The sequence below is a fragment of the Carassius auratus genome, chromosome 43 (genome assembly GCF_003368295.1).
Source record: "Carassius auratus strain Wakin chromosome 43, ASM336829v1, whole genome shotgun sequence".
NCBI classification, from domain to species: Eukaryota; Metazoa; Chordata; class Actinopteri; order Cypriniformes; family Cyprinidae; genus Carassius; species Carassius auratus.
In genome coordinates this window covers 15819201-15839891 of record NC_039285.1, presented here as the reverse complement: position 1 = coordinate 15839891, position 20691 = coordinate 15819201, and positions in this window count along the sequence as shown.

Here is a 20691-nt window from a genome sequence, read left to right as displayed (position 1 = left end):
GGGTACAGAAGAAGGCTGAGTATCTTCAATGACGCAGGTGCTGAAAAAAATGCACAGGTGGTGTGGACACCTGGATTACAGCACTTGCTCTTCTCCATACTGAAGGAGGAAGAGGCGAATGAGTATATGTAATCACAGTCATGTTTTGAAGCGCCATAGCAATCGGTGTGGGCAAGTTGTGGTCTTGATGCATATTGACTTACTTCCAATAGCATTCCACCATAAAGGATGAAGAAATAGCTTCTGACCTCAAAAATAAGTAATTCACTTGTAAAATGTATACTGATCTATTTTCTCTTTGTCTCGTAGTTTTGTTTTTGTGATGCACTAAGCATTGCACCCTACAATAAGGCAATGTTTCAACTGAAGATGATTGATTTATAAAACTTTAAAATAAAACTTTGAGTATTACAAGGGTCAATGACAAATAAGGTCTTCAACGATAGAGGAAAAATCAAAAAAAAAAAAACAAACAAAAAAAACAGTGCCAAATTTGTAGAAATGTACTCTTTGTGCTCATGATGGTTTAATATGCTTTTGAAAACTTTACACTATTTACCAACATTAATCATGTTGGTCACAAGGGCCTGCAGTTAACTTTTTTGACCGACTTTTTTGTCTGATAAAGGTGAAAAAAAGAAATCACACAAAAAATGTTCTTTAAAGGAACACTCCACCGTTTTTTGAAATAGGGCTTATTCACATTATTTCCTACATTTAGATAGGTGGGCAAATGCATTTTTGTGTCAGTGCATGCATTGTTTTAGTTTGACTGGGTCGGCGTTAGCTTAGCTTAGCACAATGAATGGAATCCTTTGTTGCCAGCTAGCATGGCCTGAGTAAAAGTGATCAAAAAAATAAAAAAAACCCACCTAATTACTTCTTGTGGCCTGCGTATTCACAACGAGTACAAATAGCGATCCAGATTAACACTAGGCGATTTCCTAGGCAGATATTGACTTGGGACTATATTGTGGGGAAGCACAGAAGAAAGCACTGCTACTTCGGCGCAGAGATATCACGCAACACATGAAAACATCAACTCTATGTGAATACAGGTATAATATGGGTCGATCTATACATGCGTCATGATTAAAATAATCACTTACTCTGTGGACAGCTGTCCATTTGGTCCATTCGGCGTGGGGCGTTTTTTCCAGTTCACTTTGTCACACCGGAAAAAAAAATCGAGTACTGCAGAATGGATCAGCGCCGTGAAATCCTCTGTAGATGTGACACAACTTCGGGCACGCTCATCTTGATCTGACGTGTTGAGCCTGGTCATCAATGGCAAAAACATGTCCCACTCTCTACAGCAAAGACACTCTATTTCCGTCGGCATAGATTGGCATATTCCCCCACATTCACACCACCAGTTCATGTTGGCTCTCATCCTCACATCCTCAGGCTGTTGAGCGATCGCAACTAATACACGCGCATATAAATTTCACTCGCGTCTGGCTTGACGGTGTTTTTCTGAAGTGCGGCTGGCTTGACCGCAGTCTCCTACTGTCGTTCTATTTCCAAAGCACACAGCTCGTCTTCTGTAAACTCTGGTTCAAATAGGTATGGTTCTGGTTCTTGACTGTCTGAGAAGTCACCCTCTTCGTCTCTCTCAAAATCAGCCATGTTCATCGCCATTCGTGTACTGTAAGGAAAATAGCCAGGCAGGCAGCTACTATTCACGCCGGTATGTTGACGGAAGTCGTGGGATTTCATGTGTTGCGTGATTCTCTGCCCCGAAGTAGCAGTGCTTCGCCTAAGCAGCAGTGCTTCGCCTGTGCTTCCCCATAATATAGTCCCAAGCCAATATCTGCCTAGGAAATCGCCTAGTGTTAATCTGGATCGCTATTTGTACTCGTTGTGAATACGCAGTCCACAAGAAGTAATTAGGTGGGTTTTTTTTATTTTTTTGATCACTTTTACTCAGGCCATGCTAGTTGGCAACAAAGGATTCCATTCATTGTGCTAAGCTAAGCTAACGCCGACCCAGTCAAACTAAAACAATGCATGCACTGACACAAAAATGCATTTGCCCACCTATCTAAATGTAGGAAATAATGTGAATAAGCCCTATTTCAAAAAACGGTGGAGTGTTCCTTTAACTTGTAAGAATACACATTTAAATGCACGATAGAAAAACGGGTACACACACACACCGTGCTAACTCAACAGATATAAGTTAGACCTAAGTTACCGCAGCTCGTATGTAAACAAATCACACACGGCTGTGTTGATGGCTGATTTAGTCAGTAGAAAGTTCCTGGCAACTGTTAATTACAGCCTTCGGGAACCGTTAAGCAGAACTAAATTAATATTAATATTAATATATTAATATTACAGGTAAAGTTACCGTGTACCGGACATTTTCTCACTGGTTCCCAAATCCCAGCATACACACGCCCACACATCTGTGTAACTGTCATTGTACCGTAACCAACGTCAGCTTTGCTTTATCTCATCTCATCTCACCAACAGTTTAATAATTACTCGCACATCCAAACGTAGTCAGAGAAGGGCCTCATGTTCTTGCCGATCGCGCAAACGTTCTGAAACAGGAGTCGCATCCTCTCAAACTGCGCTGCTTTAATGGACGTCAGTGACTTGACCGCAGGGGTCTCCTCTGGAAGCGCAGTCTTTGCTTTTTTGCAACTTATCGTGTGTAGGTGACTTTTTGATGACTCGTGGTCCTTAATTGCTTTTAATTTTACGTTTTTAGTTTTTTTTAGTCCAGATTACAAAAGGATTTGACTTCACTTTCTCTGAGCCATACATACGGCAGTCACTGCAGTACATTTCATCTGTAGTGCTGTCATAAATCAGCCACTCACGAACCTTGCCATTGTCGCCAATTGTCCACTGTGAATTATAACGTCGTCTTTTACTTTTCTTTGACTCATCCTCATCTTTTTGTTGGCTGTTCGTTTCAGCTGGCCTCTTTATCACAGTAATGTGCCACCACATTTTGAGCTAAAATACAATGAAATGGTGAACTTAAAAACAACAACTAATGAATCACTCAATTCTCATTGGCTACCCGCCAATGTGGCAGGTAGATTTACAGTTTTACCCGGCAATGGCAAAATTCACACGCATTTGGCGCGTGGTCGGGTGTTATTTTCAGGCCCTGTTAGTCACGCTACTTTGATTTGACACATAATGTTTTTCAAATATCAAGCAGTGAAGCAGTTAAAGATGTAATTTTACTGTATTGTTAATTATACTGTAACTTCTCATAGTATCATTAACCAACTTTGACTATTGTGAATTTATATAATATCTGGTTAATTTGCTTTTTTATTTTTTGAGTTTGTCAAGTCAAGTCACCTTTTATTTATATAGCGCTTTAAACAAAATACATTGCGTCAAAGCAACTGAATAACATTCATTAGGGAAACAGTGTGTCAATTATGCAAAATGACAGGCAGTTCATCATTGAATTCAATGATATCACTGTAGATGAAGTGATGAAGTGACCCTAACTAAGCAACTAAGCAAGCCAGAGGCGACGACGGCAAGGAAAGGTTTGTGAGTATTTTTACTTTACTTATGGTACAGAAGAAAGAAAGAAAGAAAGAAAGAAAGTTTAAGATATACATTTATTTATAAATGTATAACAAATATATATATTTATTTTTTAAAAGGTGTGCACCGTGTTGCTAATTCTGATAAACTGATAAAATAAAATAATACAATAAAATAAATAAGATATAAATGTATTAATTTATTAACTATATTATTATTATTATTGTTATTATTATTATTCTGAAAATTGACTAAAATATGTTTTTTTTCTCACAGACAGTAATGTCTGTAAGGTCTTGTTATCAGCACTTCAGACATCAAATATCCAACTTTTCTTTGATGTAACTCTGACATGGGTGTCAGTTCATTTGAACCCTCATCAGCTAATTTGTAGTGACTACAGTCTGTCATCCGGGAGAATGTATGCTAGAATCCACTCCCAAGGGTGCTTGAGTAACCTCTCTCAACCTTTTCAAAGGACTAAATAAGTGATTGGCAGACCCAGCATGGAAATGAAGTTAAATTAGGTTTTGGGACAAGGGTACACTGCAGATTTTAGATGTAACCTGATACACCTGTTCCTGCCACTCGACAGGATATGTCTGCAACATGACCACAAGATTAATCAAGATTGACAAGTGTCTTGGCCAAGGTGATAATTTTTTGGGCAGCACAGCCCTGACATGACTGATCTATACTGAGAAAATGAGATTTATGACAGAATCCTGGGATAAGGCAGAATTGAACTGAACAAAAGGTATGATCATTAAATCTCACACTAATGCACTGGCAAATGTATAATCATGTGATGAGACCAGTGTCAGTGGAATGCTTTATTAAAGGGATAGTTCACTCTCAAATTAAATTTTGGTATGTTTTAGCCTACCTCAAGGACATCCAAGATGTAGGTTTCTTTGTTTCCGTAGTATTTCCCATTTTGATCCAGTGCATTGTGATTGGACGAATGCCTCAAGTGTATGACAGAAATGTTATGCCCCTTACCATACTGTGATGACGTGTGTCCCCGCATTTGTTGCATCCAGTGGGATCATAAATAATGACTTGCACTGTCTTATTACACGTTGCGCTGCTGATCACACTGCATAAACATAATACCATGTCTGCATTTGTGATCGGCAACAAACAATCACTACTCTAAAAATGCTCAAAACTTGCATTTAAAATCATCATTGCAAATCCTGTACATATGTAAACATACTGACATACTGTAAGTCAGAAGCGCCAGACTGTCCTTGCAAATATGGAACTGGCCAATTTTTACAGAAACAGACACAGATTTCACGAGTTCGCTTCCAGATTATACAGTGAGAAGAATAGTAGCCTACGCATGAGGGCTTCATGCTCGGCATCAGGCTGAACAATTGGCCGCACAAGGTGGTTGGATGGATGGTGCGGTTATTGATTGTGGATTGGCTGCATTGATTATCTGTGATGCTTCTCCCCAAATTTGTTAATAAAACATCAAGTTGTAGGCTACTCTCACAGGAAACAGTACTCATCCTCCATGAAATGCGTTGCACACATATTTGGGTTGGACTGTTCCGGAACAGTGTTGTAAATACAACTTATACACTGATTTCTAGTTGTGTCCTCTTTTGGAAGGCCAAAAAAAGTAGTTTCGCCTTCACCACGAAAAACACAGCTTCTCCACAACATGGCGCCATCGGCAACAGTGTTAATCAAAGTTACGTTTTTTTTTCTTTGCGTGAACATTTGGACGGCATTATGCAAATCTTCCCACATCGTGATGTAGACATGGGGGCATTTTAAAACAAGTCATTTAGGACAGCGTGGCTGCTCTTAACTTTTATAAAAAATATCTCTTTGTATTTGAGACTTTAATCCTTGCAATATAACCATGGTTCCCTTAGTAGGGAACAAGACAGTGCGTCTTCTAGGAGTCGCTATGAGGAACATCTCGTAGTGACATTGAAAGCATCCATGGAAAAAACACCAACGAGTTGGCCAGTGACACCCCCGACGTCACTACCAGCGAGACTATGGATAAATAGGTGCCGGGAGAACACATCATTCATTTCTTTGCCTAAAGCTGGTGTCCAAAGCATGGCAGGGAGCTAAAGGACGAAGTGTCTCATTCCCTACTCATAGAACCATTATTACATCCATAACCTGAGACTTTCCCTTTCAAAGAACTTCAAACTGTGTCCTCTAGGGGTCGCTATGGGGAACAGTATACCCATGCTGAGGGGAGTGCAGGCTAGAATCACCATTTCCATGGGAGTTGCCCCTTGGACATTAGACGGTTGTCTGTGACATTAGTCCTTACGGCCAAAGGCCTAGGCTACATACCAACTTACTTGTTAGGGCCTAGACCTGGGGTAGAGCTGAAGGCTTGGAATCAAGGAAGATTTCTTGATATGGATACGGCAAAGAACCTATAATTTTATACTAACCCGCAGGTGGGAAAGGAGCATGAGTCATGACACTAGCCTTCTGTGTCCATATCTGATCCTCAGATTGAGACGGACCAGGACCTCTATTTTGTTCGGGTTCAGACCTGGACCTTTGTGGAGCGAAGGTATCTGAAGGCAGCTGAGTGCGCCGTCGCCTCCCTGAACTTTTCGACTACTTTCATCCTGATGTCTGCCAGGTTCTCCCACAGATGTCTTTCCATTACCACCATGGTAATGGTTATTCATAGACCATAGACCTGCCATGGTGGAGGTGGCCTGCTCGGCTACCTGATCAAGAAAAAGGCCCTCGCCTTTATACAGGTCTTTTAGCAGATCAGCCTGATATGCTTAAAGCAATGCCATCATGTATAATGCTTCATCGTGCCTCATCGTGCCTCATCAGCGGCAGGTCCTGAACCACTGGGAAACAGATGGCTACCCTTCTTTCCTTTAAAAGAGAGACAAACGAGAGCAGAGCTTTTTCATTGAAAAAACGCTCATAATGCACACAGATTGCCCTCTCAAAGACATTGCGTGCCTGCTCTTCACCCAAACAACTGATGCAAAGGTTATGCATGTCATTAGGTGTCAAATAACACCGACACGGATGCACAAACTGTCTAAATGCTTGCTAGTAGTCACCATGATAGACAGAGAAAGATCGCTCTTACCAGTTCTTTCAGATGCAGAACAGTCAGTGAAGACAAAGAAGAGAATGCCATGTTCTCCCGTTGCCTATTTATTCATAGTCGCACCGGTAGTGATGTCAGGGGCTGTCGCTGGCCAACTCGTTGGTGTTTTTTCAATGTAAGCTTCAGACACAGGTCACGACGAGGTGTTCCCCATAGTGACCCCTAGAGGATGCTGTAAGAAGTTCCCTTGAAAGGGAACTTAAAATCGCATCATATGACCCCTGTATTAACAGTAGTGGTCAAAACAATGACACATGAGGTTTTTACTCACTGTAAATATGTGATTGTCATATCATTGTTTTTTTTTTTTTTTTTTTTTTAGGATTATTAGTTTAAAATAACTATTTTACATTTTAATGAAAGTCATGACATTTGCCAAGTATGGTTACCCATTCTCGGAATTGGTGCTCTGCATTTAACCCATCCAAGTGCACACACACAGCAGTGAGAGGTGAACACACCCCCGGAGCAGTGGGCAGCTATAGATCTAGCACCCGGGGTTCAGTGCCTTGCTCATGGGCACTTCGGCCATGGGTATTGAAGGTGGAAGAGAGCGCTGTTCATTAACTCCCTCCCACCTACAACTCCTGCCAGCACCAAGACTTGAACCGGCAACCTTCTGGTAACATGTCCAGCTCTCTAACCATTAGGCCACAGTTGCTCCAATATATAATATATTTATCAAAGATACATTTTCAGCATCATTACTCCAGTCTTCAGTTTCGCTTGATCCTTCAGAAATCATTGTTTCATGGTAATTTGGTGCTTAAATGTAATGTTTTATTGTTATCAATAGTGAAAATATTTGGTAGAAACACTACAATTTTGGGTAAACAAATTACACTTTTATTCAACAAGGATACATTAAATTGATAAAAACTATAGTAACAATGAGGTCTTACCTCAGTTTAATCTCTAAAAACTTGGCTCATTGTCTTGTACATTTCAACATTATTCAGAGAATATATACAGTGCCGCTGCTAGCCATTTTGGTGCCCTAAGCATAATTCCTTTATGATGCCCCCCACCCCGACCCTGAGAAAGAAAAAAAAAAAACTTTGTTTTTGCCAGTTTAACTTTTTATTACCACACATAACTCAATACCAATAACAAACAATAGCAGCATCACAGTATAAAACTTAAGAACACTAAAAAGAGAAAGTAAAATCTTCACAGCTTTGTTGACTTTGTAAACAGTCAAAAGAATAGCAAAAAAATATATATATATATTTCAAAATAATCCAGACTTTTTTTTTTTTTTTTTGCTAATTCAATGTCACTTTGAATAAATTAAATTAAATAATCATCAATAAGTACTAGAGCTGTCACTTTAAGACATAAGTGTTCATTGAATCGATTGTAAAATCGATTTTCCATGTCTAAAAAAAAGACGTTTTCCATCAAGAATCTCCTGGTTTTCAACATCAAATAACGGACGAACATAAAGAGAGAGCTGGAAACACTCAAGTCAGCAATATTTATTATTTATTGGCATGAAGTTTTGTGCAGAATAACAAAAATATATATGCAGAGGGGACGGCAGCCAAAACAAAAGAAAAACATCACTGCAGGCTTCAACCCGGCTGCATTTATGATTTGGCAATTCAAAAATCTCCAAGATTATTTTAAATAATGATTTAATCCATTTCAAACAACTGTAAAAAAAAAAAGAAAAGAAAGAAACTTCAAACGGACTTAAGAACAGGCCATGTGTGCATCTATTTATTTATTTATTTTTTATTGAACGTAACCGACACTTAGGCTAGGCGGCACTAGGCAGGCATAATGAAATGCTCAAAAAACTAGGGCCATTACAAATTTATTGGACAGAAAAACAAGTCGATCAAAATTTTCGGGGTCCAGAGAAGAGCGTTTTTTATTCACTTATTATTTATTTTATATTTTATATGTCCAGCTGTTGAGAAGACATGCTCCGACCGCACTGATGTCCCAGGACACTCAGGTATGCTACAGCTGCGCAAGGTGGGGGTATTACTGGCAATTTTTTTCACCACAAAAGCCGGTCGCTATCAGCTTGCAATGGTCCTTTTCATAAGTCAGAATCTCTTGTAACTATGCGCGAATGAGGAGAATTCGCGTCTACCGTGCCACGAGACCTCCAGACGCGTGGAAACACGTCTTTACATTGTAAGTTATAATAACATAGTTTGCTAATGCTAACATTAATGTCGGCAAGTTCGAGGCGCATTACGATTAGCAGCAGCATGCACATGCAGCACATTTCCCGTACTTTCTAGACTAGACCGGACTAGACTAGAGCAATTATTAAATATCTTTCTTGTTCCCCCTTTTTTGTTACATATACATGGCTAAAATGTGCTTAATATTTCTATAGGCTAATGAAATAATACCAGCATTAAAAAAAAAAAAAAAAAAAATCATTAGGCTATTTTTGGTGCCACCTATGCACAGTGCGTGATGCGTGTGGTGGGAGCGGCGGCGCTGAATATATAAATCCTTACAAAAGATTGAAAATGAAACTACAATCAAATTACAGCTGCCATATCTTGAATACTGCGTCATCAGGTACTTTTCTTCATATATTTTGGGAGTGTCATATTACCAATAATCTGTGGAAACACATAAACTTTGTTTTATCCTATTTACTACAAACTGACTACATGGTTAAACCAAGTTTATGTCTTCTTAATGATGATCCTGGCTTCTGTATAAACTCAATACAAGAAAGGATGTTTATTTTTTGGTTTTACAGCTGCAAAAAAGACAATGACATAACAGTTTTACACTGCATTGGGAAAACATACTGGATCCATAGTCTTCATAAAATAGTGAATTTACAGCACAAATTAATAAGGCCAAACCTAGTACTATTGATGTTTTTTTTTTTTTCTCCCTCTCTTATTGGAATATGTATATTTAGTATATGTCTCTTGCTGATGTTGTTTTTGCGTTTTATCCTGAATGGATGTTATGATGCTATTTTTAATATGTGATGCAGCACCAGTTTTAACTGATAACAACTGAGCAGCAAATCATAGTTTTAGAATGATTTCTAAAGGATCATATGACATTAAAAACTGAAGTACTCAACACTATACACTGTCTCCAAACTCCAGTGAAGGTGACCAGTAAACAATATTTGCTAAAAATAAATAAGTAAACAATACATACATTCTAAATAATAATAATAAATACAACACTTAAAGTGTTGGTACTTATTTAGTTCTTTAGTCGAAGGAAAAATAAATTAATAAAATAAATATATACGAATATGCACACATCAAATGCAGCTAAATTCAGAATAGCTCAAGCAAAACCTCTATTGTAATGAATCCCAGGTGGGTCTAAACTATGAATAACAGGCATTAGCATTTCATAGTACTGCCGGATATACAGAGATAGGCTGTGAAGCTTTCTGAGCATTTTTCTGAGACATGCACACTTCTAAACTTTCCTGCGTGCACAATTTGAGCTCAAAGCACCTTTGTAAGAGGGAGTGACAGGTTGACTTTAACTGTGCACTGCCGGACCATGCCTGAGAAAACTGACTGCATTGCAGCGCTAAATAAGCTACAAAGTATGCACTCACAAGACTAAACAAAAACTATAGATAACTGTTAAACTAACCCTGGCCACACAAACTCATATAATCAGAATAAAAAAATAAATAAAATAAAAAAAAACTTTCAAGTACTAGCTATATCATAACAACTCACAAACACAAATAAAACCTCAGACTCTGTGGGGCAATTGGTAAAAAACTGCTTCACCACTGCACTCGTGAATGCTCAAACGTCACAGTAAAAAAAAAAAAAAAGGGTGAAACTTTGCACACGCATCAAACCTGGTGAAATTTTTCGTCTGATATAAAGCAGGATTCAGAATAGGGTGTGGCAAAATAGCTCAACAGCGCCACCTAAACTAAGAAAATCAACAGCCTTCCAGCTATGTTTCACGTACATGCACGAAAATTGGCACACATATGTAACACACCAATACCTACAAAAAAAGACTCTTTTTCTTTCTTTTTTTTTTTGAGCAAAATTCTAAACCCAACAGGAAGTCGGTTATTTTTAATATTATGAGCAAATTTTGTGTAATTTTGGTCATTTCCATGTGTTGTATTTTACCGAACACCTCTTAAAGATTTCTTCAAATCAACACCAAATTGCCTAATCTAAAGGCCTTTGCGATGTTAAATTGCGAAGATCTTGAGTTTTCGTTGAAGGGCGTGTCCGTGGCGGCCTGGCGAATTTCGATGATTCGCCATGAAAAATGAAGTTGCTATAACTCAGACATACAATGTCCAATCTGCCCCAAACTTCACATGTTTGATGAGACTCCGAACCTGAACAGATTGATATGCCCATATTCAGTTATAGTCATAGCACCACCTATTGGCAACAGGAAGTGACATATTTTACACTGCGACGAACTACTCCTAGAATTTTTTTTGAGATTAATGTATTTTTTGTAGCCAGTCTAATCTAAAGGCCTGTGCAATGTTAACTTGTGGAGATCTTGAGTTTTTGTTAAAGGTCGTTTCCATAGCGTCATATAAATTTTGATGTCTCGCCACAGCAAGATAAGTTGTTGTAACTCAGGCATAATTTGTTCGATCTTCCCCAAACTTCACATGTTCAATAAGAGTCCTGCCCTGAACACATCTGAAGGCCAATATTCCATTATAATGAGAGCACCGCCTGCTGGCAACAGGAAGATTGGCACATATATGGAGTAAACTTTGATATATTCCACTTATATTTATGAGTTTAAATGCATATTTCTCACAGTTCACCTATTTACTAAAGCCACTTGTTGCCGGTGAGCCCAGGTGCGAGGGCCCGTTCATCGCTGCTTGCAGCCTTAATTTTCTGGTACATCTGCTTGACCACTAAGAGATTCAATGACTCAGAACATAATTAAACTCTTGTTTCTGCTCCGTTTATTAGGGACCGAGCACTGCAGTGCTAATGGTCTCCAACATTTTTGAGGGCTTAAACATGCTCAAAAAGTCATGAAACTTTGCACACACATCAGACCTGGTGGAAATTTTAGTCTGATATAGGATTCAGAAGAGGGTGTGGCAAAATGGTTTGACAGCACCACCTATACTAAAAAAAATCAACAGCCTTCCAGCTATGTTTCACTTACATGCACGAAAATTGGCACACACACCAATACCTACAAAAAAGACTGTTGGAGCAAAATTCTAAACCCAACAGGAAGTCGTTATTTTTAATATTATGAGCAAATTTTGGACAATTTTTGTCATTTTCATGCGTTGTATTTTAACAAACTCCTCCTAGTGTCATGATTCTGCCCTCGTGTCCTTGATTTTTCCCTAGTCTTGAGGCAGGATCATGACAGACCCGTGTTTTGTGTACAAGCACATGGCCTTGTCTTTGGGCCATGTGCTTGTGTTGTCTCGTTCCCTTGGCCCGCCCCCCTTGTTATCCTAGTCTTGTCGTGATTGTCCTATCTGTGCCACCTGTCGTGTCTTGATTAGTTCCCCTATTTAGATCTCCTAGTGTGCGCTGTCTTTCGTCGGTTCATTGTTCCTCATTTGTGATTATTTACCAGATCGTGAGTGTCTCTAGATGTGTCTGTATCCCTGAAGTCTTTATATAACCTTGAGTGTTTGTTTGTAGTAGTGTTTAAGAGTTTGTTTATCATGTCAATCCTGTTAAGTTGTTTAGTTTCTGGCCTAGCCGTTGTTTTCCCCCTCGTGGGTTTTTGTTTTCCCCTTTTTGTATATAATAAATCCTCTGTGTAACCCGATTCCTGTCTGCACTTGAGTTCCTCCCTTGCCAACCCTGACACCTAGAGATTTATTCGGATCAACACCAAATTTAGTATGCCTAATCTAAAGGCCTTTGCGATTGTTAAATTGCGAAGATCTTGAGTTTTCGTCAAAAGGCATGTCCGTGGTGGCCTGGCGAATTTTGATGATTCGCCATGAAAAATGAAGCTGCTATAACTCAGACATACAATGTCCAATCTGGCAACACGAAGTGTCATATTTTACACTGCGACGAACTATTCCTAGAAATTTTATGGCATCATTGTCTTTTTTGTGGTCAGTCTAATCTAAAGGCCTGTTCGATGTTCAGATGTGAAGATCTTGAGTTTTCAATAAACGGCATGTCCTTGGCGCCGTGACAAAGTTTGATGTCTCGCAATGGGAATAAAATTTGTAACTCAGGCATAAAATGTCTGATCTTCCACAAATTTCACATGTTCGATAAGAGGCCTGGCCTGAACACAGCTGAAGGCCAATATTCCATTGGGTGTGGCAAAATGGCTCTATAGCGCCACCTATACACTTTCAACATATCGCGCCTCGAGTTTCACATGTACGAAAATCAGTACACACATGTAACACCAACATCTACAAAAAAGTATCTTGGTACGAAATCTGAATCCCAACAGGAAGTCGGTTATTTTGAATTGTCCCTGCAAAATTGGTGTTGTTTTTGACATCTTCAGGGGTTGTACTTTATCGAACTCCTCCTAGAGATTTATTCAAATCAACAACAAACTTGGTCAGTGTAATTTAAAGCCCTTTGTGATGTTAAATTGCGAAGGACTTGAGGTTTGTTAAAGGGTGTGTCCATGGCGGCCTGACAAATTTCGATGTTTCGCCATGAAAAAGGAAGTTGCTGTAACTCCGACATACAATGTCCAATCTGCCCCAAACTTCACATGTTTGATAAGATTCTTGACCTGAACAGATCTAAATGCCAAGATTCAGTTATAGCCATAGTGCCACCTGCTGGCAACAGGAAGTGACATGTTTTACGTTGTAACAAACTACTCCCAGAAATCTTTTGACATTAATGTATTTTGTGTGGTCAGTCTAATCTAAAGGCCTGTGCAATGTTAAAATTGTGGAGATCTTGAGTTTTTGTTAAAGGGTCATGTCCATGGCGCCATGACAAAATGTGACGTCTCGCCACAGTAAGAGAAGTAGTTGTAACTCAGGCATAAAATGTTTATCTTCCCCAAACTTCACATTTTCGATAAGAGTACTGGCCTGAACACATCTGAAGGCCAATATTCATTATAATGATAGCGCCACCTGCAACAGGAAGATTGGACATATATGGACACTTATATTTATGACTTTAAATGCATATCTCTCAACGTTCACCTTTTTTACTAAAGCCACTCGCTGCTGGTGAGCCCGAGTGTGAGGGCCCGTTCATTGCTGCTTGCAGCTTTAATATTCTTCTTGGTTTCTTCACCTGGATCAGATCAGCTATAAACAGTATTATGGAGCTCTACCATGTAAGGCTTTAAAAATAAATACTAATATCTTAATATCAATCCTATAAGAAACAGGGAGTCTACAGTGATAATGGCAGTTGGCTTCAGAGGTAGATACAATCGGGTGTTGTCCGATTGTGAAATGACACCCCATATTTACTCAAGATCTGGCCTAATGAGAGCATAGAAAGTGAAAAAAAAAACCTTTGGTGCTAGAATAGATCCTTGTGGAATACCACAAGATAAAGGCGCTGGTGTGTGTGTGTTTGTGTGTGTGTGTTGAAAATCACAGTTGATTTTTAGACCACAGCTATTCATGGGCGTAGGTTTGGTCTCAGCTTTGGTGGGGACACCCTCGTAACTTGTACTGTCGTCGTCCTGGCCGTTAGAATCGATCCAAATAGCAGTGCAAAGATCCAAATAGCAGTTCAAAGGAGCTTGCTAAATACTGGTGGGGACAAATTTGTCATCTCAAAATACTGATAGGGACTAGTACCTAGCGTCCCCCCCTAAACCTACGCCCATGATGCTATTCATATTAAAAACTACAAAACACAAAAGACAGTAAGCAACTTAAAAGTCCCTCACACAAGACAGGTAGCATACATATAGTTGGCACATTATCAAATAAAGGAATTAATTTGTGGCAAAAATTTAACTTTAAATTACCAAAATGCTCCACATATTTAAAATATGTGAGCATACAATGTTCCTGTCTTAAATTATTATGTATGTATTATTATTATTATTATTATTATTATTATTATTATTATTATTATTATTATTATTATTATCTATTTATTTATTTATTAATGTATCCAATGTCTAACATTCGATGAATTGCATAATATTATATTAGGTCTAGCAAGTGGTTTAGCTGAAAAAGCATAATAATAATAATAATAATAATAATAATAATAATAATAATAATAATAATAATATAAAGGTAATTTCTAACTCAATATTCAAACTGCAGACATAGCATAAGAACAATAATATTCTATTCTAAAAACTGTGGAAAAAGTACCAGCATATTCACGGCTAATGTAAGGCTCCTGTCATTCATTTTATAATGTATGATTATCTTACCTTGGTTGAGGTCTAGACCAGAATAATTAATTACCAAAATAAGTCTGCTAATAGTCTTTAATTATTGTGACACTTATAAATGAACCTCGAACAAAAGAAAATAAAACCAAGTCCTGAAAAAAAAAAAAAAAAATCATGAATGCATTAAGTGTGACTGTCTAAAAATTATGTACACCATTTTAAATGGCTCTCTCATGTCTGTAAGTCTCAAACACCGCCCCCTCACAGGGATCAATATGAGGAAGGAACCACAGGGAACAAATTAAATAGCGAGCAGCGGGAGATAAGCTTCAGCTGCCGTGGTGATCAATACATGTATCAGTGGCTCTGAATTGTGGGCAGACTTGAAAGGGAAGGCTCTGTAGGGCGCTCCTTGTCCTGGCAAAGCAAGCAGCTGAAGTTCAATCCCATTCGAGCCGGGAGAACATATGAGAAACAGCGTCCCTGCCTCTTGTCTTCAAAATGTTGCATTGTATGTGAGCTTTGTTTCATTTGATGTAGTGTTCTTGCATTCATTGTACAGTATCTGTACATGCCCTTGCAAATGGAGCAGTGGGATATCGCAGAGACAAGGGGAAGTTTTGTCAGCCTCGTACTTTATTTGTCTCAGATCTGTGGAAATCTACAATTGTATTGCTCTCTTGGCACTGAAATCAACTGAAGTTGCCAGGGCCTGCCCTCCTGATAGCACTTACTCAAAGCAGAATCACAAAGAACATTAAAATGCATTTTGTTTAATCAGTTTACAGTGCACATGTATATTTGGTTGGTGATTTATTTATTTGTATTATTATTAGTTTTTTTTTTCTTTATAGTAGCACTCAATTTTTTAAGAATACTTTCCCACCAAAATAAAATTGTATCACTACTCGCCTTTACCCTGCTCCAACTTTTGCTTCCAGAAATGCCAGATAAGTTGTTTCAATTTCTAAAGTGCATCTCACATAAAAAATATTCACTGATATGATCAACAGAAGCAACAGCGATGGGATGCCAATCTAAAAATGAATTAATTAGAAATTAAGATTTCTTAATTACTCAATGCAATTCAATAGCGTTTTTGCAGCCTTGAAGTGGACTCTTCATGATTTGTCATTCTAAACAAAAGTGAAAAGCTTAATCTCCCACAAGGCTGTTATTGAATAGTCTATCTGACAACTGGCCAGACTGTAATCTTAATGTTATATATTTTATAAATTGGATACCTTCCTTCTCACTCTTAACATCAACATGTCTCCTGACACAACACAACACCCCACCATATGTAATCTTTCAACTTAACCTATGCTCACTTTCACCCTCCCGACTATCTACTATGGTTTCATCTTTGCTTCCTCCCCCTAAACAGTTATCATCTCTTGATGCTAACAATGCTACAGTTTAGACACTGTCTGCCAGGCCATACCACCCATTATGCCCCTTGGCTGTCTGAGCATTGTTCTAAGCTCTGGGCTGTTGAAAGGGTGTGACAAAAAAAAAAAAAAAAAAAAAAAAAAGCTTGCTCTTTGAAACGGTTTCCTCCCTCCTTTGTCCTCCTCCTCCGCCTCCTTCATCAACTCTAACAGCTGATGACTTTGCCACGTTCTTCATTCATACAATTAAAACCATCAGTGCACAATTTTTCACCCCACAATTTGCCAAGCACACCTTATCAATAAACACTTGTTCACATCCTTATCTTCACTCTCTGAGACATAAGTCTCCAAAATCATCCTTCTAATCACCCTACTACTTGCGACTTGATCCTATTCCATCTCATGTTCTCCAAGCCATATCTCTGATCTCTCCACTGCTTTTGATAAGGTTAACCACCAGATCCTCCTGTCAACCCTATTGGCAGAGGGCATCTCAGGAACCGCACTCCAGTGGTTTGAGTTTTATCTATCAGATAGATCTTTCAAGGTATCTTGGAGAGGTGAGGTGTCCAAGACCCAACATCTTACTACTGGAGTGCCTCAGCGCTCTGTTGGACCACTTGTCTTCTATGTTTACATAGCATTCTGTCATTCAGAAACATGGCTTTTCATATCACTGCTATGCTGATGACACTCAGCTCTACCTGTCTTTCCATCCTGATGATCCGACGATAGCTGCTCGCATCTCAGCTTGTCTAACAGATATTTATTGCTGGATAAAGGACCATCACCTTTAACTCAACCTTGCCAAGACAGAACTGCTTGTGGTTCCATAAAATCCATAATTTCATCACAATTTCACCATCCAGTTATGCACATCAACCATAGCTCCTTTAAAAACAGCCAGAAACCTTGGTGTTATGATTCATGATCAGATGACTTTCTCAGACAAAACTTCCCGGTCCTTCAGGTTTGCTTTATTCAGCATCAAAAACATCAGGGCTTTTATTTTGGAACATACTTCACAACTCCTTAATTGTTCAAGCTCTTGTTCTGTCCTGGCTGGACTATTGCTGTGCTATCTTGGCAGGTCTTCAAACCACTTCTATTAAACCATTACAATTAATCCAGAACGCGACAGCAAGATTAATTTTGAATGAGCCAAAAAGAATGCATGTCACACCTCTATTTATCAGTTTGCACTGGCTATCAATAGATGCCTGCATAAAATTCAAGCCATTAAGGTTTACCTACAAAACAACCACGGACTATGCACCCCTTTACCCAAGTTAATTACTTCAGACCATGTGCCATCTAGAAGTTTGCGTTTTGCAAGTGAGCATTGCTTTATTGTGCCATTTTGGCTCAAAATCACTTTCACAGACTTTTAAATTAAATGTTCCTTCTGGGTGGAATGACATGCCCAAATCAGTCCGATCAGCTGAGTCCTTAGCCATCTTCAAGAAATGACTACAAACACATCTGTTCCATCTTTATTTGACCCTCTGACTCTAGCACTCTATTCTATTTCAGTTTTTTTATGTTAAAAAAAAAAAAAAAAAGAAAAGTCCCTTTTAGACTTGCCCTGTCTATTTACTAACAGTTTCCTATTCTATCATTTTCATCACGTGGTCATGGTTTTGAATATTAATCCAAAATGAAGACCAAAATGAGACTGAAGCCTTTTAAAGAAAAGGAAACAAAGGAGCAAAAGCGATGATTAATAAAACACAGGTGGAAACTAATGAATGAAGATTAACTGATGAGAACAGGAAATGAACAGAAACCAAACCGTGACAGTTTTATTCTATTTATTTATTTTGTTTGTTTTGTTTTTATTTATTACATTATTAAAAAAAACCTTGCTACAGCTGAGACTTGTTATAGCACTCACATATGACTGCTCTTTTGTTGATTTTGATTGCTTCCATTGTCCTCATTAGTAAGTAACTTTGGATAAAAGTGTCTGCTAAATGACTAAATGTGAATGTAAATATATTTTCATATTTATCCAAATACAACACTATACTATACAAATAAAAATTATCAACTCCCATGAAAAATATTGTAATATTTCCAAATAAATTATGTAAGAAATGTGTTAAACAAGGGTTCAGTGAAAAGACGCAAACTTTAACAGCCACTGAATTAACAGCAGTAAATTCCTACAGTAAGAACGGATGATGGATTTAAACTTTTTTTGTTGCTGATGTTTGTTAATTAAACTTTTTTTAATAACATAAACAATTATTATGTTAATACAATTTGAACCATGACAAACTACTACTTTACAGCATTGCAAATACTGTAAACATTTAAAAGAATGTTTAACTCTATTTGTGTTTAAATGGATTGCATTCCGCATGCAAATTCAGTTGTAGTCTGAAATTGTTTTTTTTAGATGCCTGCACACAGTAAATTACATTGATGAGTGCTTCCTTTCCATCTCCTGTTGAGCCGATCATGCAACATCCCATTTGGAACTGTCATAAAACTCAGTTTTATAGTGAAGCATCTCTGAATAATTCATTTGTCAACAATATATGCATGGAAATGCACATGCACCCTCATAACTTATTTAAATAGTAGCAACCTTCAGCCACTTCCTAACAAAGGTCTAGTGCAATGTCAAAAAAGGTAAAATCTTATAATGTTAGGAGATAAAAAATAAGAATTAACTCCTGTTTTGACTGAAATGTACATCTCATTATAAAATCTAAATATCTCATTATGACTTCTGTTTCTATCATTTTATTTTGTTTGGTTGTTTTCACAGCCATGGTTGTTTTATATACGGGTTGATGTTTCAAAGATGCAAATTATACATCATCAATAGCAGTTCATATCAGCATTGCTTTCACGCCAATTTTAAACCATACTGAAACTCACACAAACTGTACCGAAGACCATTCAAATTAAACAAAGGTACTAAACTTACAGAGAGAGAGCAAGCGTCCTTAAACCACCTGTCAATGATTTCAACAATGCTGTAGATAACAATAAAACCTCCTTGATTTCTATGACTTCTCTCTCAAGGCACATTTTTCCTTCCTCACCTTCCATGAGTATGGTCCTCTCACACACTCCCTCCTGTTAGCCTGCTTCTGCAGCTACACCCAAATCACAGAGTCTGATTTACTATAGTGCCTGCAAAAAAATAAATAAATAAATAAATAAAAAAAAATACACTGCAAGGACAAAATGCTTTTAGGAGCACTACAATAGCAGGGTCAGACAAAGATTGCCTTTGCAAAAACATTAAGTTTCTGCTAACAACATTGTAAAATGATTTATGGAGAACTTGTTAAGCTTAGTTCACACTTCAGGACTTTAAACATTGTATGATATACAGATAGATGTACTATGAAAATACTATGCAGATGGTTTGTGTAATAAGACAGTGGGCAGAATTCAGTAAGGAGGCAGCTGTAGGGAAAAAGCTGTTCCTGAGTGGTCCTTGTCCGGAGGCTCCTGAAGCACCTCCCGGAGGGCAGGAGGTTAAACAGTCTATGGTCAGGGTGAGAGGACTCCTTAAAGGGTTAGTTCACCCATATATTAAAATAATGTCATTAATAACTCATCCTCATGTCGTTCCAAACCCGTAAGACGTTCATCTTTGGGAACACAGTTTAAGATAATTTAGATTTAGTCTGAGAGCTTCCTGTCCCTCCATTGAAAATGAATGCACGGTATACTGTCCATATCCAGAAAGTTAAGAAAAACATCTTCAAAGAAGTCCATGTGACATCAGAGGGTCCGTAATATTTTTTGAAGCGTTGAAAATACATTTTGGTCCAAAAATAGCAAAAACTATGACTTTACTCAGCATTGTCTTCTCTTCCGTGTCTGTTGTGAGTGCGTTCACTGCAGTGTAGTGATATCCGGTTCGTGAATGAATCACACGATGTAAACGGATCTTCTTGAACCAGTTCACCAAATCGAACTGAATCGTTTGAAATGCTCCACATCTCCAATAAGCATTAATCCACACATTACTTAAGCTGTTAACTTTTTTAGTGTGCCTGACACTCCCTCTGAGTTAAAACAAACCAGTATCCCAGAGTAATTCATGTAATCAAACAGTACACTGACTGAACTGCAGTGAAGAGAGAACTGAAGATGAACACAGAGCCGAGCCAGATAATGAACGAACGATTGACTCGTTCCGCAGTTATAATGGTGGACGTAAACTCTGGTGGCAGATAAAAAGGTCTACACTTAATGAGAAACTCTAGGTTAGCTGAGCAGTATCTTCCAGCAATGATAGAGTATAAATGCACAATACGCCGTCTTTGGGCTTGCTGGAGTCATCTGCTGTCCTATCTGCCTGGAGCGTTTATCATC